The sequence below is a fragment of the Galleria mellonella genome, unplaced genomic scaffold (genome assembly GCF_026898425.1).
Source record: "Galleria mellonella isolate WM207_F2 unplaced genomic scaffold, CSIRO_AGI_GalMel_v1 utg246, whole genome shotgun sequence".
NCBI lineage: Eukaryota > Metazoa > Arthropoda > Insecta > Lepidoptera > Pyralidae > Galleria > Galleria mellonella.
Genome location: NW_026442050.1, coordinates 943,406 through 958,188, shown reverse-complemented (window position 1 = coordinate 958,188; position 14,783 = coordinate 943,406). Strand labels below are relative to the sequence as shown.

At 34.4% G+C, this 14,783-nt stretch overlaps 1 protein-coding gene across 1 annotated transcript in view; it reads right to left on the bottom strand.

Annotated features, from left to right (window-relative positions):
* LOC113519503 (protein tiptop-like) overlaps positions 1–14,540 on the bottom strand; it is a 418,186-nt gene extending 403,646 nt beyond the window's left edge. Inside the window, exon 1 of the mRNA XM_052894910.1 lies at positions 14,049–14,540. The gene's annotated coding sequence lies outside the window, so the exon portion shown is untranslated. The remainder of the gene's footprint in view (positions 1–14,048) is intronic.
* Positions 14,541–14,783: the final 243 nt, after the last annotated feature.

Genomic DNA, 14,783 nt, shown 5'->3' with positions numbered 1-14,783 from the left:
ATGAGAGACAAGCAACTGTTATTTTTATTATAACACACCCAGATGAATCCAGCCATATTTTTTTTACTAGATATTATTTTTGTTGTATTAAGTTGTTATGCAATGTAACAAAGTCATACATCTACATGATTATAATATGAATCTGATTGCAAACAAGTTGGACATTGAAGTTCTTGTCACTGATGTGATATCTGAAATGGGATGCTTTAGCGGTGACCAAATTTGTTTATTTCTTTTTCTTTTGTTTATTTATTTTTCTTTTGTTTATTTCTTTTTCTTTTGTTTATTTATTTTATTGTAAGATGCATTAATATTAGGCTAAGATTATGTTATTAATAAATTAGGTCATTGTATCCTGTAATAACAAAGATTATTATTATTTTTCATTCTCGAAACGTTTGTTTCAGTTTTTAACCTTAGACTTATGGGTTTGTTACATCAAGTACCTAAATGTAAGAGTTTTTATTAATTATCAATTCTTTTTTTTTTGTATATTATTGCTGTTGTTATTATTATTATATACTGGTAACCCGACCGCATTTTGCAGAGTTTAAAAAATACAGCTTATGTTACTCTCTGGTAATGTAGCTTTCTATAAGCGAAAAATTTTCCAAATCGATTGAGTAGTTTTAGAGTTTATCCATTACAAACAAACAATCAAATCCTATTTATTTATAATATTAATTTAGATGTGTACATTAAGACAGACAAGTTTACACATATCTTGTTTTTCTTTTTTTTTTTATTCTGGAGATAACGCCATGAGTATTGACAATTGATAATAAATGAAAATATCGTCACAGTCGTAAAATACTGACGGATCTTTATATGTAATCCTTGTCAGATCCGTCAGTATTCTACAACTATGACGATATTAGCGTCATCGAACGATGATGATGAAAAATCATATTCAAAAGTATGGGAGAATAAATAACATTACACAGTAAAACAAATAATTACCATCAATGAAACTTTTTTAGCAAACAAGCTGACGGTCCACCTGATGGAAAATGTAACCGCCGCACATGGACATAAGCAGTACCATGGACATAACAGAGTATACTGTTTCGCCCATGATACCCCCCATGCGTTGCCATTCCTGAGGACTCAGCTGTTATTCCTCTGTATCCAGTAAATTCACTGCCAAATCCCTATAGACTTTATACAAAGGTCTGTTTAGGAACCTCGCTCTTATCTATTCGATTTGCTGTCAGTTTGTAAACAGCATGCTGTTTACAGATAAAACTGACAACTTGAAGGGCACAATTTTTTTTTTTTTTTGGAGATGAGAATGGAATAGAAACTCCGCCCGCGCTATCAGTATACATTCGTGGGATACCATTGATGGATGATAGGTGAGGATGAAGCCAGTTCGGTCAGCCCATAGTGACGAATTCACTAAGAATCAAACCATGATGGTTTCCAGGGGGGACTGCGAAAAGGTCGTAGGGTATTTTGTTAACTACACCTATCATTCACCGTTACTCGCAATCGCTCCCCCCCCCCCCCACCCCATTGAAATTATTGGGTACCTTAGATCTTCACCTCAGAAGGGATAATAAAGCGTGAGTGACCTCATCATTTCGATTACCAATCACAGATCAATCACACTGGACAATTTCCCAGCTACCTTCGTGGAACAGAAAAAAAAAAAAGAAAAAACCCAATTATTTATTACGCCAACTTAGTCAAGGACGAGGCGGGCATGCGTGTCGTTATATATATATATATTATTGTATTTATCTCATACAATTTGACAGGTCGAAAACAAATTTATTGATAGAAAAAAAAAGGAACAAGTTATATCGGTGCCTCTAAAAATTCCAAATGATTTCACCTCTCTGTAACGTAACTTATAAATCGTGAAATGTGTCAATTAACTCAGGTTTAATGTTGTATTTATGTAAATGGCGTCAGATGGACGTGTATCGAGTTGGACAAAAAGATTGGTCCATTCGTCGGCAGGACACGACCGCTGCCTTTAGATAAATTACCTATTTTTTTTTCCAAATGTCAAACGTAAGGACAAAAGGTAGACGAGTGTTTGTAACGAAGTGCGGCAGCGGTTCATTGGAAAACCGACCAATTTTCAGTTTTACCATCGAATTGCGGAATGCTAATTATAGTCGTCTTTAATATATAAAAATTACCTTACACATTAGTGAACGACACTCTCATTTTCGATTGCTTCAACCGTGAAGCAGTTGTGTTTGCAAGGCTGTGTTTCGGTTTGAAAGGTGGGATATGGCGTGAATTTACTGGGTACAGAGGACTAACACCTGAGTCCTCAGGAATGGCAACGCATGGGGGTATCATGGGCGAAACAGTATACTCTGTTATGTCCATGGTACTGCTCATGTTTATAGGCGACGGTTACCACTTTCCATCAGGTGGGCCGTCAGCTTGTTTACCATTCTAAGTTGTAAAAAAAAAAGTCTAGGCTGACCTGCAATTATTGCTAACATTATAATAATCTCAGAATTTCTAGCATTTTGATAAGAAAATAGACATTTACGTTAGCCGACATTTTAATATATAAATTCACACCATATCCCACCCTACAAACCGAAACACGGCCATGCAAACACAACTGCTTCACTGTTGAAACACGAATGGGACAGAGGTGCCCGAGCAATCGACTTTTGTACAAAGTCTTCCTCTGGCCTAGACGCAGTCACTATGGAAAACATCGTGAATTCGGGATGATGAGTCAACTGACCTGTCTTCACAAGGTTGCTCCGTATACCTTTAGAGTCTATCGGATATCTCATTCTACATATATCCATCTATAAAAAATAATTAAAGATTGTGTTCTGCAAACAAAACTAACTTTATTTGTGACAAATCAGTTTTTTTTTTATTTACCAACTAAACAACTGAACTGATTTTAATAAAATTTCTACGTGGTCATGGTTTTTTTTTTGATGGGTGAAAATTGAATAGTAACCCCGCCTGCGCTAACGGTATACGCTGGCGGAGCACCAGTGACGGGTGATAGATGAGAATGAAAAAGGGCCAGTTAGTCCATCATGATGAATTCATCAGGAATTAACCATGATTGTTTCCAGGGAGAACCATGAAGAGGTCGACCTGGTTGGGTATATTGCTAGCAATGGGATTCTCAGTCTCCATTACTAGCAAAACCTTTCTCCCCACGGGGTCATGGCTATATTCCCGGCTATGCATGGTACTGCACATATCTATAGGCGACGGTTACCACTTTCCATCAGGTGGACCGTCAGCTTGTTTACCATTCTAAGTTGTATAAAAAAGAAACAATCTGTGAGTATATAACCTTTCAGATAAAAAAAGAATTTTTCAAATCGGTTTACAACTAATAGAGTTATGAGGTGACAAACATAAAAAAGATACGACCGAACTGAGAATCCTCTTTTTTTAAGTCGGTTAAAAAACAGCCAGCAACAATAATAAATACTTGATTTCTTTTTACAAATATTAAAACTCGCTCAATTCTAATATTTGTTAGAAATGATTAATCATTGTAAAAAAAAAATAATAATCGAAACATATTACGTTTTAACGGACACGTTCCAAATTCCATATTAAAGATCGATACTAAAATCGATTAATTAAACAATAATCAAATATTGACAGAGATATATCTCGACCAAGATATTAAATTATGGAAATATGCATATTTATTACCCAATAGAAACTTAGCATCTAATGGTATGATTAGAAACCAGTAAACGATTATGGCAGTTACAAATATGAAATAACGTGCTCGACAAACAATATAATATCTTATTTAGCATCCGGAAACTGCCAAGCTATTTTTAACCGACTTCAAAAAAGGAAGTTTTCAAATCGGTTGTATTTTTTTATTTGGTTATCACCTTACAACTCCATCAGTTGTAAACCGATTTGGGGATTTTTTTTTATCTAAAAGGATATATTTACAGATTGGTCCTATAGGAATTTTATAAAAATCGATACAGCAGTTTAGTTGTTTAATCAATGTAACTGGTTATACCCAAATTGAAATCTATTTTTTTTAAGTTACAATTTAATTACAAAATGATATTTCCACGAAATTACCCTTTTTTTGTCTTAGTAAGATTTCCACGTCCATAATCAAAGAAAAGAATAAAAAACAAAAGAATGCCAGATAAATTTTTTTTATGCAATTCAGATTTGCAAACAAGCTGTCAGTGCACTTTTTGGAAAATGGTATCCGCCACCTCTCCAAGGACATCACTGAATACACTGCAATATCTAAGATACCCTCACGCGTTGCCATTCTTGACAATTAATATGTTATGCTAAACGAAACCTTGTAATTTGGTTTTGCCAAAATTGGAGTCGGTTTTTTTGGGGACACAATCTTAAATTCATTCACTGCTATGTCCCACTTTTCAAACCGAAAAAAAAACACGCAGACACAGCCGTTTCAAAACTAAAGCTAGTTGGAGCAGACAGGTATTTTTCTTGTTTCACTGTTGTCTTCCTGGAGGTTTAACTTAAAAACTGACATATCTTTCTATATGTAATTCTTTTTTTTTTATACAACTTAGAATGGCAAACAAGCTGACGGCCCACCTGATGGAAAATGGTAACCGTCGCCTATAGACATGAGCAGTACCATGGACATAACAGAGTGTACTGTTTCGCCCATGATACCTCCCATGCGTTGCTATTCCTGAGGACTCAGGTGTTATTCCTCCGTACCCAGTAAATTCACGCTATATTTTTTTTTTACAACACAGGGGGCAAACGAGCATGCGGCTCACCTGATAGTAAGTGACTACCGCCGCCCATGGTCACCCACAACACCTACGGCATTGCAGGTGTGCTGCCGGCCTTTTAAAAAGGAATATGCTCTTTTCTTGAAGGTTATCCCACCCTTCAAACCGAAACACAGCCATGTAAACACAACTGCTTCACGGTTGAAACACGAATGAGACAGACGTACCCAAGCAATCGACTTTTGTACAAAGTCTCCTTCTGGTGACAAATTCTTTGTAGGTATCTACAATAAGTTTTTTGCTGTAATTTTTTTAAGGAAACCATAAAGAGTATCTATCTATCTATGTTTTATTTTGAATTTATCTTAAAATCGACTTTTAACTGTCCACTGTTGAACATAAGCCTCCACTTAATAGAGGTTTGCCAGTAGTTGCCACGCTTGGCGGGTTGGCAACCGCAGTTAGGCTTTAGAGATGTTTTAAGAGGGACGCTGCTGCCCATCCCTCGCCTTCCCTTAGTCGCCTCTTACGACACCCACAGGAAAGGAAGGGATGGCCTATTCTATGCCAGGGCATTATTATATATTAAGTTACTCAAATGATTTGATGATGTAAAACTCCTCAATGGGGGGAAAGGGATTGTTAGTAATGGAGACTAAAAATCCCATTCCTAGCAATATACCCCCAACCAGGCCGACTTCCTCGCGGTTCCCCCTGGAAACTATCATGGTTAATTCCTGATGAATTCATCATGATAGGCTGACTGGCCTGTTTTCATTCTCATCTATCACCCTTCACTGGTGCTCCGCCAGCGTATCCCGTTAGCGCAGGCGGGGTTACCATACCATTTTCACCCATCAAAAAAAGAAAGAAACCTTGTAACGAACTTAGTAATTCCTACCACTGAGTTGATTAGTAAAACATTTAATTCAATACATAAATCAATTTATAATATTACCTAGAACAGTTTCTAAGAAATATAATAATAAAGTATAGACACAAGAGAACTTGTGTGACTAACGCCCCGTTCACATTGGCTAATTTGTAAGGCGATGATTCACAGTGTGAACGTTTTGAAATCATTACAAAAAGTGAAATAGAAGTCATTAACTGTACAAGTACATAGAATATATTATATATATTCTTTATTGCACTTGTAAATTACATTGTTAATGCATTTATAAATATTATGAGCGAGGGTTGACTTGTCTCTGACAGAGATCTCTTCCAGACAATCCAATGCAGTTAGAAAGCATGTTGTTAGCGGGCAGCTGAACTACAACTATAGCTGTGCTACAACTATTAATATTTAGAGTACATAAACAAATATACAGTTAAATAAAATATTAGATAAATACATATATAATTATACACATATAATCTTTTAACCATAACAGAGTATCAGCGTTGTTTTTTAGGCATGATAATGGAATGGCAACCCCGCCTGCGCTAACGATACACGCTGGCGGGGCACCAGTGAGCGATGACAGGTGTAAATGAAAAGACAGGTCAAGTAGTCCATCGTGATGAATACACCTGGGATTCAGCACGATAGTTTCCAGGGAGGACCCTGTGGAGGTCGACCTGACAGGATATATTGCTAGCAATGGGACTGGTAGTCAGCATTACTTACAATCCCTCCCCACAGAGTAAGAGTGTTTTGCCCTTTTGAGAGCAAAGCAATAAACTAAGTTATGATCATTTTGTGTTACTATGCCACACTTACAAAAAAAAATATGTTACTTCTTTTATGTATTTTCCTTTCACTACTAATAGTTTTAAAAGTAAGCTTAGAGCTATTTTGTTGGAAGAATATTTTTATATTTTAGAAGAGTTTATTAATTACGTGTTTGACAAGTAATTTCACTTTGTTATTATTATCTACTATCTATTATAAGCTTATATATATACTGACCTATATGACCTGATATATATATATGTATATATATATATATATATATATATATATATATATATATACATATATATACACTGATCATTGATTAAAAACGGGTCTACTTTTTGTCAGCTAATTATCAATTAAGCTGACTTGTTTTTATATCAAAGTTCTATATATTTACACATATAATGTATCTTGACGTATAATATTTATTTAATTATTTAATAAATAAAATGAGTTTTTACGCTTTTTACATATGTAAAAATTATAAAACAAAATAAATATAGAAGTTATAAAGGAAACATTAGTAACCATTTATCACGTAAAATTGTATGAAAACGTTGATCCGGTTTTCTCGAAGCATTTGTATGGAGACACTGTATATAATCTAAGGGTATAATATTAAATAAAGTCACGTGCAGTTTTAACGTTAAATCACCAATTAATATGTTTGAGAGAAAAAAAAAAACAAGTTTACGAAGCGAGCTATTAAAAATAAATAAATTGCTTCAGTCAAAATAAATATGGCGGATGATTTATGTGAGTATTGACATTGCCAGGAGGTGCGCGGGCGCAGGTTGGCGGCCATTTTGTTAATTGTCGGTTCTGTCGTTAGATCAGTCACGCATCAAATGGTTCGCGTAACATCTGTATACACGTCGTTTGCGAATGGAATTGTTCTGTTTATTTTAATAATTCCTAATTAAATGTAATAAGAGATTTTGTTATGAGCTTATTTTAGTTCATTTATAAATATTAATAGTATTTAAGGACACCATATGTACTTAATTTGGAAAAAAAAATGGATGATCCAGTGAATTTAGTATCACCTACTAATCCGAAAAAGCGATTCCTGTATAAAATTATCTATTTTTAATATTTACATTTTTTTCTTTTAAACCACCCCTGCAAAAAAAATTTATATCGGTTAAGCCGTTTTTGGCTTTTTAATAATACAAATAAATTAATTGTCTAAGTGTTCCTGTGAATGAAAACAGTAAATAACAAATTAACGGATAAAAACTCTTTATGATTCTTCTTAGAGAAGGAATATATAAATGTACTGGAACACACTCTACTCACACTACTACACACTCTTCTACCAGAGGGAGACTTTATACAAAAGTCTCCCTCTGGTAGAATAACACCTCAGTCCTCAGGAATGGCAACGCATGGGGGGTATCATGGGCGAAACAGTATACTCTGTTATGTCCATGGTACTGCTCATGTCTATAGGCGACGGTTACCACTTTCCATCAGGTGGGCCGTCAGCTTGTTTGCCATTCTAAGTTGTATAAAAAAAAAACACTCCCGCTTGACATAAGATCTACCATAAACAACCAGCTTTCGAACACAAATTGCGCACCTATTTCTTAGAAAAATCACTTTCCCTCTAAGCTCCTCCAGCTGGTTACTCTGTTTGAATCATAGATTACTATTTGCTCTTCTATTGCAGTTGTTTTATTTAATTGTTTTATATAGTAATGTTTTATGTATTTAATTTATGTATGTATATATTTATTTATTTAATATATTATGTCTATGTTTATATTAAATGAATTTATCAAATATTGCTTTACTTTTTTTTCTCTATTGAAAAATGCATCGCCTACGTTTTTCTCTATTTACCCAATCGTTGACTGGTAGAGAACACCGTCCGGTGTTAACTCCGCCAAATGTACATAGAATTTTACTGTGCATTAATGTTTAAACAAATAAATAAATAAATATGAAATTTATATCAAATATATGAATATCACCATTTTAAACAATTTTGGTTCGGTTTTAACAAATACGTAATAACAATAATTTTATTTGCTATGATTTTAGGTATAAAACATTTGATCTTGTAAATTTAAAGTATTTTACAGAATCTACTTAGATCAAGCGTGCAAATATTGAAAACAAAAATTGCAATAATTAAAAAAAAAATTGTAGCATTGAAACATTACGAAATTATATAATAAAATAACATTAATTAAAATATTAAGGCATGTAATACAATTTGTTTTATTTAATCAATTAGTTTCAATAGTCAAAATAAATAATACACTTATATACACGTATGTACGAGACAGACATTATTTGTCTATGCTTGATAATATTGTAAAAAAACATTACTCGATAGTTTTTCGTTGACTCTGTGAAATTTATCATTTGTTATGGAGAAATTAAACAGACGAGTATTGCTACTTGGTCCTTATGTAAAATAACTAAGCCGACATCTTAAATATATACATAAAATAAGTTAATTCTATTTATTATTTAAAACTTTAATGTACAAAGCTTTACTATTTTCTTATAATATAAAATTGAGTTTGTCAAGTAACTTTTGGCGTATTAGCGGCTCTGCTAAATGCGATGAAATTTGACGTGCACATAGTGTTTGGGATGGAAGACACAGGTTATTTTCATCAACATTCTATATGTAGCACTAAAAATTTAGTTGAACTAATATTATACTATGTAATGAGGGTTGAGCGCTTTTGTCTGAGACACAGGTTCTATAACCTAGTTCAGACAAAGATGTTTAAACTGATCCAAATGTACAAATACTTTCGTGCCTACTTTTACTGTAATTTCCAGTGCTGAGTTTGTTACAATCATGGTTGTGCAATAAAGTTATTATTATGTACAATTGAGTTTGTCAAGTAATTTTTGACGCATTAACTCGGCTAAATGCCATGGAATTTCACGTGCACGTAGTACTTGGGATGGAAGACATAGGTTACACTTTCGTCTATATATATATATATATATATATATATATATATATATATATATATATATATATATATATATATATATATATATATATATACGAGTGCATAAAAAGTAATATATGTCTTCCATCCCAAGTACTACGTGCACGTGAAATTCCATATCCATTCATTATATATATATATATATATATATATATATATATATATATATATATATATATATATATATATATATATATATATATATATATATATATGCATCATGAGGTTATAAAGATTAATTAATTTCCATTAAGGATTGTCCTCTATGTGAAACCTCCATTGTCTTCTACATGAAATATCCTATTGCAAATTACATACATATTCATTAATCATAAATTTATATAGTTATGTACATGATAAAATATATGAGTAGTGAAGATAAAATTAGTCTCTGTAATATATAAAAAATTTCATATAAAAAAATACATAAAACTAGAAATTATATAAGCAGTGTAAAATTTTGCTTTCAGTTAAAATCCACTCATCGTTTCTTATTTTTTTCTCTTTAGTTGTAACTAAAAAAACATCTTGCAATGTATAAAAACTCTTTTCAATTAAAAATTTAAATTAAATATATATTCATACATATTCGTACATAATTTTGTTACACAACATTCTAAAATATTTAATACCCATAATTAAATTTTATTTTGATCCTTTAAGGCGCGAATTATGAAACTGTCAAACCTCCCTTATTTGGCAAATAAAATAAATAAATAAATAAATCAGTAAACTTATAGAACTAAAGGCGACATCACACCGAACAGCAGATGTAGCGACGCTCAACACATGCTGGCGATAAATTTGCGAAATTTTAAGCACAACACTATTGTTGATTTATATTATTTATTATAAAGAAAAAAATGTAAAACCAATATATTTTTTAACAATAGGAATTTATACAAACAATGACGTTCCCTTAAATATAGATACTTCAAAACTTTTATTGTGCACGACGCATCTTTTAAGTTATAAAGTCAATCTTTTAAATATAAATGAAAATAAAGGTTTAATCTTAGATCAGGAATGGCAACGCATGGGGGTATCATGGGAGAAACAGTATACTCTGTTATGTCCATGGTACTGCTCATGTCTATAGGCGCCGGTTACCACTTTCCATCAGGTGGACGGTCAGTTTTTTTGCTATTCTAAGTTGCATAAAAAATAATTAATTTAAGAAGTTATTTCTCGTAACATATTATTCCAATTACAGTTTTTTCAACTAATTTTTTATTATAAGCGATATTTTACAACAATTTAAAACAAAATTTATTGTACTTAAATTACTATGAAGTAGCTTTTTGCTCGCGTAAATTTCAGAAGTAAGAGAAATCAATGAAATAAACTTACATCTAGATGACGTATCAATATAAAACTTAAACCAGTTTTCAAGTTAAGACATTCAGGAATACCACTGTAAAAACCTTATCCAATTTTGTGCAGTCATTTTTGCGTAGTACCAAAATGAACATACAGAGAGACGAAATTGTTAAACATTTAATTAAAAAAATAATTAAGATAAGTCCTTAACTTGTGTATTATATCTTTTTTATGTATAAAATGTACAAAAGTATGTACAATAAATATTTTGCAATACAATACAATTTCATATCTGCCATGGACAGACGTCTTTGAGTGACAGTTTTGTTATATTAGTAATCACTTTGTATAAATCAGTATGTTGATAGGTAAAATCTTTGGACGCACCCTCACATCCTACAGCCTAAATGGTCGCGTACAACGCGGTTTCAGAGATCTTTTCTCCCACGAACACTTAGGTTATGGAATGAGCTACATGCCGAGGTTTTCCCAAGAGACTACAGCGTGGGGTTCTTCAAAAGGGGGGTAAAGAGGTTTCTTCAGGGTAGGCAACGCGCACGTAATGCCCTTGGTATTGCAGGCGTTCATATGTTACAGTAACTGATTACCATCAGGTAGGCCATACGCTTGTTTGCCACCACAGTGGTATAAAAAAATCTTTAAACGTCTAACTTTTGGTGTTTAGTTTCATGATAGGGATTCTAAAACGAATCATATTTGCAATGTCATTGACAGTTTTCTATGGTTATCTGTAAAATTATAGAATATAATAGAAAGATTTTTTTAAATCACTGATTTTTTTACAATTCTACTGCTGAGTTTATTTGCTGAGAAAAAATCAGCAAGAAACTCAACTGAACTAACGAAACTCAACTGAACTAACGAAACTCAACTCAAAATAAATAATTATTAGGTGATTGGTAAAATAATTAAATATATAATTTTGCATTTGCATTTTTTTTATACAACTTCGAATGATAAACAAGCTGACGGCCCACTTGATGGAAAGTGGTAACCGTCGCCTATAGACATGAGCAGTACCATTGACATAACAGAGTATACTGTTTCGCCCATGATACCCCCATGCGTTGCCATTCCTGAGGACTCATGTATTATTCCTCTGTACCCTGTAAATTCACGCCATATCCCACCCTTCAAACCGAAACACAGCCATGCAAACACAACTGCTTCACGGAAAACATCAACATATTGGTATTAAATCTCAATCGCCTTTGTACATTTGATTACATCTGTCATATTTTTATATATTATTAGCATGTACAATAAAGTATAAATAAATAAAATAAATCCATGGGTGCGATAATTTAATTATTTCTCCGTTTTCATCTTCATTCAATTTTATTGAAACTGTACAGATACATTTTACCGGATTTACAGGGTACAGAGGAATAACACGTGAGTCCTCAGGAATGGCAACGCATGAGGGGTATCATGGGCGAAACAGTATACTCTGTTATGTCCATGGTACTGCTCATGTCTATAGGCGACGGTTACCACTTTCCATTAGGTGGGCCGTCAGCTTGTATGCCATTCTAAGTTGTATAAAAAAAAATAAAGAATAACGTCATGTCGTATACGGAGATCAAGAATACGGCCCGGGATGGACGGTAGCAATAGGATGCACGAACTAGTTACAAGCAAGTGAAAATGCTTAAATTATAAAAAAGCGACAACCACTTAGCATGGGGCAGGCCGCGTGCTTGTTCACCACTTTCTTCTTTTCATTTAAGAGTTTCCTCCTGTCGGTGTAACTAATTCATGCATCTTCCTCCAGCCAGCTCTATCCCAGGCCATATCCTTTATCTCCCTATACGACATGACGCCTAGTGTTTCTTTTATCTGTCCCATGTAGTTAATCCTCGGTCTTCCTCTTCCTCTTTTGCCTTCTATCTTTCCTTCTACTATGTTCTTAAAAAAATCGTCATGTCGTATAAGGTGGCCCAGCATTTGGCCTCTTCTATTCTTTATTATCCACCTAAGTGGTATAAATATGTCGTCTGAATTTTTTGATCCTATTATGAATCATTGTGAATAACCATTATAAACCGAAGCCTTTTGGTTGAACCTTCAAAAATTGAAGGCATTTTATTATTATTACCTATGTATATCTAAGATATCACCATATTAGCTATGAAGCTCCGACTGCCATTTTGTTTTGCCATTTTTGCAAAATGGAGTTACATGGAAGTTTGTGGAACTTCTGGTAGTAATGTTGGTGGTCGATCTTCGAGTGTTGGCAGTCACATACATACTAATGGTAGCGAAATTAAACGAAACAATTTTGAACAAACAACTAAAGACTTAGGTATCGATCGAATTTAATTCAAATTTGTTCAACCGTTTAAACAAGATAAGTAACATTTATACAAACATATTTATAAACTTTTATATATGTAAAATTACATACAATTTTAATTTTGTAATAGCAATGTAAGAGTACTCAAATGTGTAAATATATAAAACTACAAAATAAAAAAAATAAAACATAAAAAACCATTACTGCAACACACTAAATATGAATAGATAATAATAAAATAATTAAATATGTAAATGGGATTCAATTTCCAAAATGCATGGTGCAATGTTTATGCGCCGTCCCTGTCTGTCGCCCCGCCCCCACCCCCCCCCCCCGGCCCGCGTCGCGCGGCGCACACGGGCACCGGTGCGAGCGTGCAGTGTGCACGCTGCTTTATAAAACTAAAAATGGCGGCTAGCGAAACTTTAGACCGCAAGTTTTTTAAGAAATAAATTTGAAAAAAATCCATTTGATATTTTTTTCTCTGTCCATATAAGTGCAGTTATTCGAAAGAGATTGTTATGCACGACAGATAAGAACCTAATTAAAAATATAATAAAATGAAATACCAATGACCATACGGTCTTAGATGAACCTTAGAACTCAGTTAATTTTTAATTTAAAAAGTAGATTTTATTTATATAATAAATTACAACATTAATTGCCTGTTACCCTTTTGCATTACGACTCTGACAATCGAGCATACGGCCAACCGGGTGGTTAAATAAGCAAACCTACTATGTTAGTAAGTGAGCCAACGAAATTTCAAAGCATGTCGGAACAGCGTGCCGGCGTACGCTACCGACGCCCGCCGTCGCCGGAACATCACTGAATTCGGAATTCGGAACAACACGAAACTTCGGGCCCACACGCGGACAACTTGTAAACACAACATAAAACAGTTTAAACACAAAAACAATTAACATAACACGAACGTGACACTCCAAAACAAACACAAATTACAGATGGCCGTTTTAAAAACGTTATGCAACTAGTGCTGTGTACACCTTTTGTTCGTGCAACTATAAAATAATTCTCACCTCCTTTTCCAATGAATATTCTATGACTTGACAGACTGTGAACACGATCCACCTGTCACCATGGGCACCTAAACAAGCAATGCCACTCCGGAGCTGCCCAACTATCCTTTGTTTTCCGAACTTTATTTGTTTTCTACATACGTGAAACGAATTCCTTGGCACGTCAAACACTTAGTGCGGTGTCGTCGAACCTCATTCCAATCCATCAATAGGTAAATTAAACAGATCAACTGTATTTGTACAGATGGGCGACGGAGCCGGGGCAAATATGATGAGCGGAGCACTTCGCGGGGAGTACGTGTCGTGTCACTGCACTGAACTGGCACGGAGTTTAACGGAACACTAGATCATTTGGCACTCGCACGGGATACCGGCGGTTGTAGCGTTTAGCGACGAGCGTGTCGCGGTATGTAAACACGTCGCGGAGCGCGAGGGAGCGGCCCCGAGCGACGCAATGCGGTCAGGTCGCGCGCCGCGGCCGGAATGGTTGGGCGCGCGGCGAGGCGGGCGACGGCAGCGCCGCGCGGCGCCCCGCCGAACTAGCCGCACTCAATCACACGTCGCCGTGATAAGGTGCACTCTGCGTTGCAACGCCATTGCTCCGATGCACTCAAACATTATTATGACTACGTTATTAGTGAGATATTTTTAATCGTTTTCATTTGTATTTATATTACGTTGAGCAATCAGTGGGTTTGACAGTATCTCCTGTAATCTGAAATTGTATTACTTTTT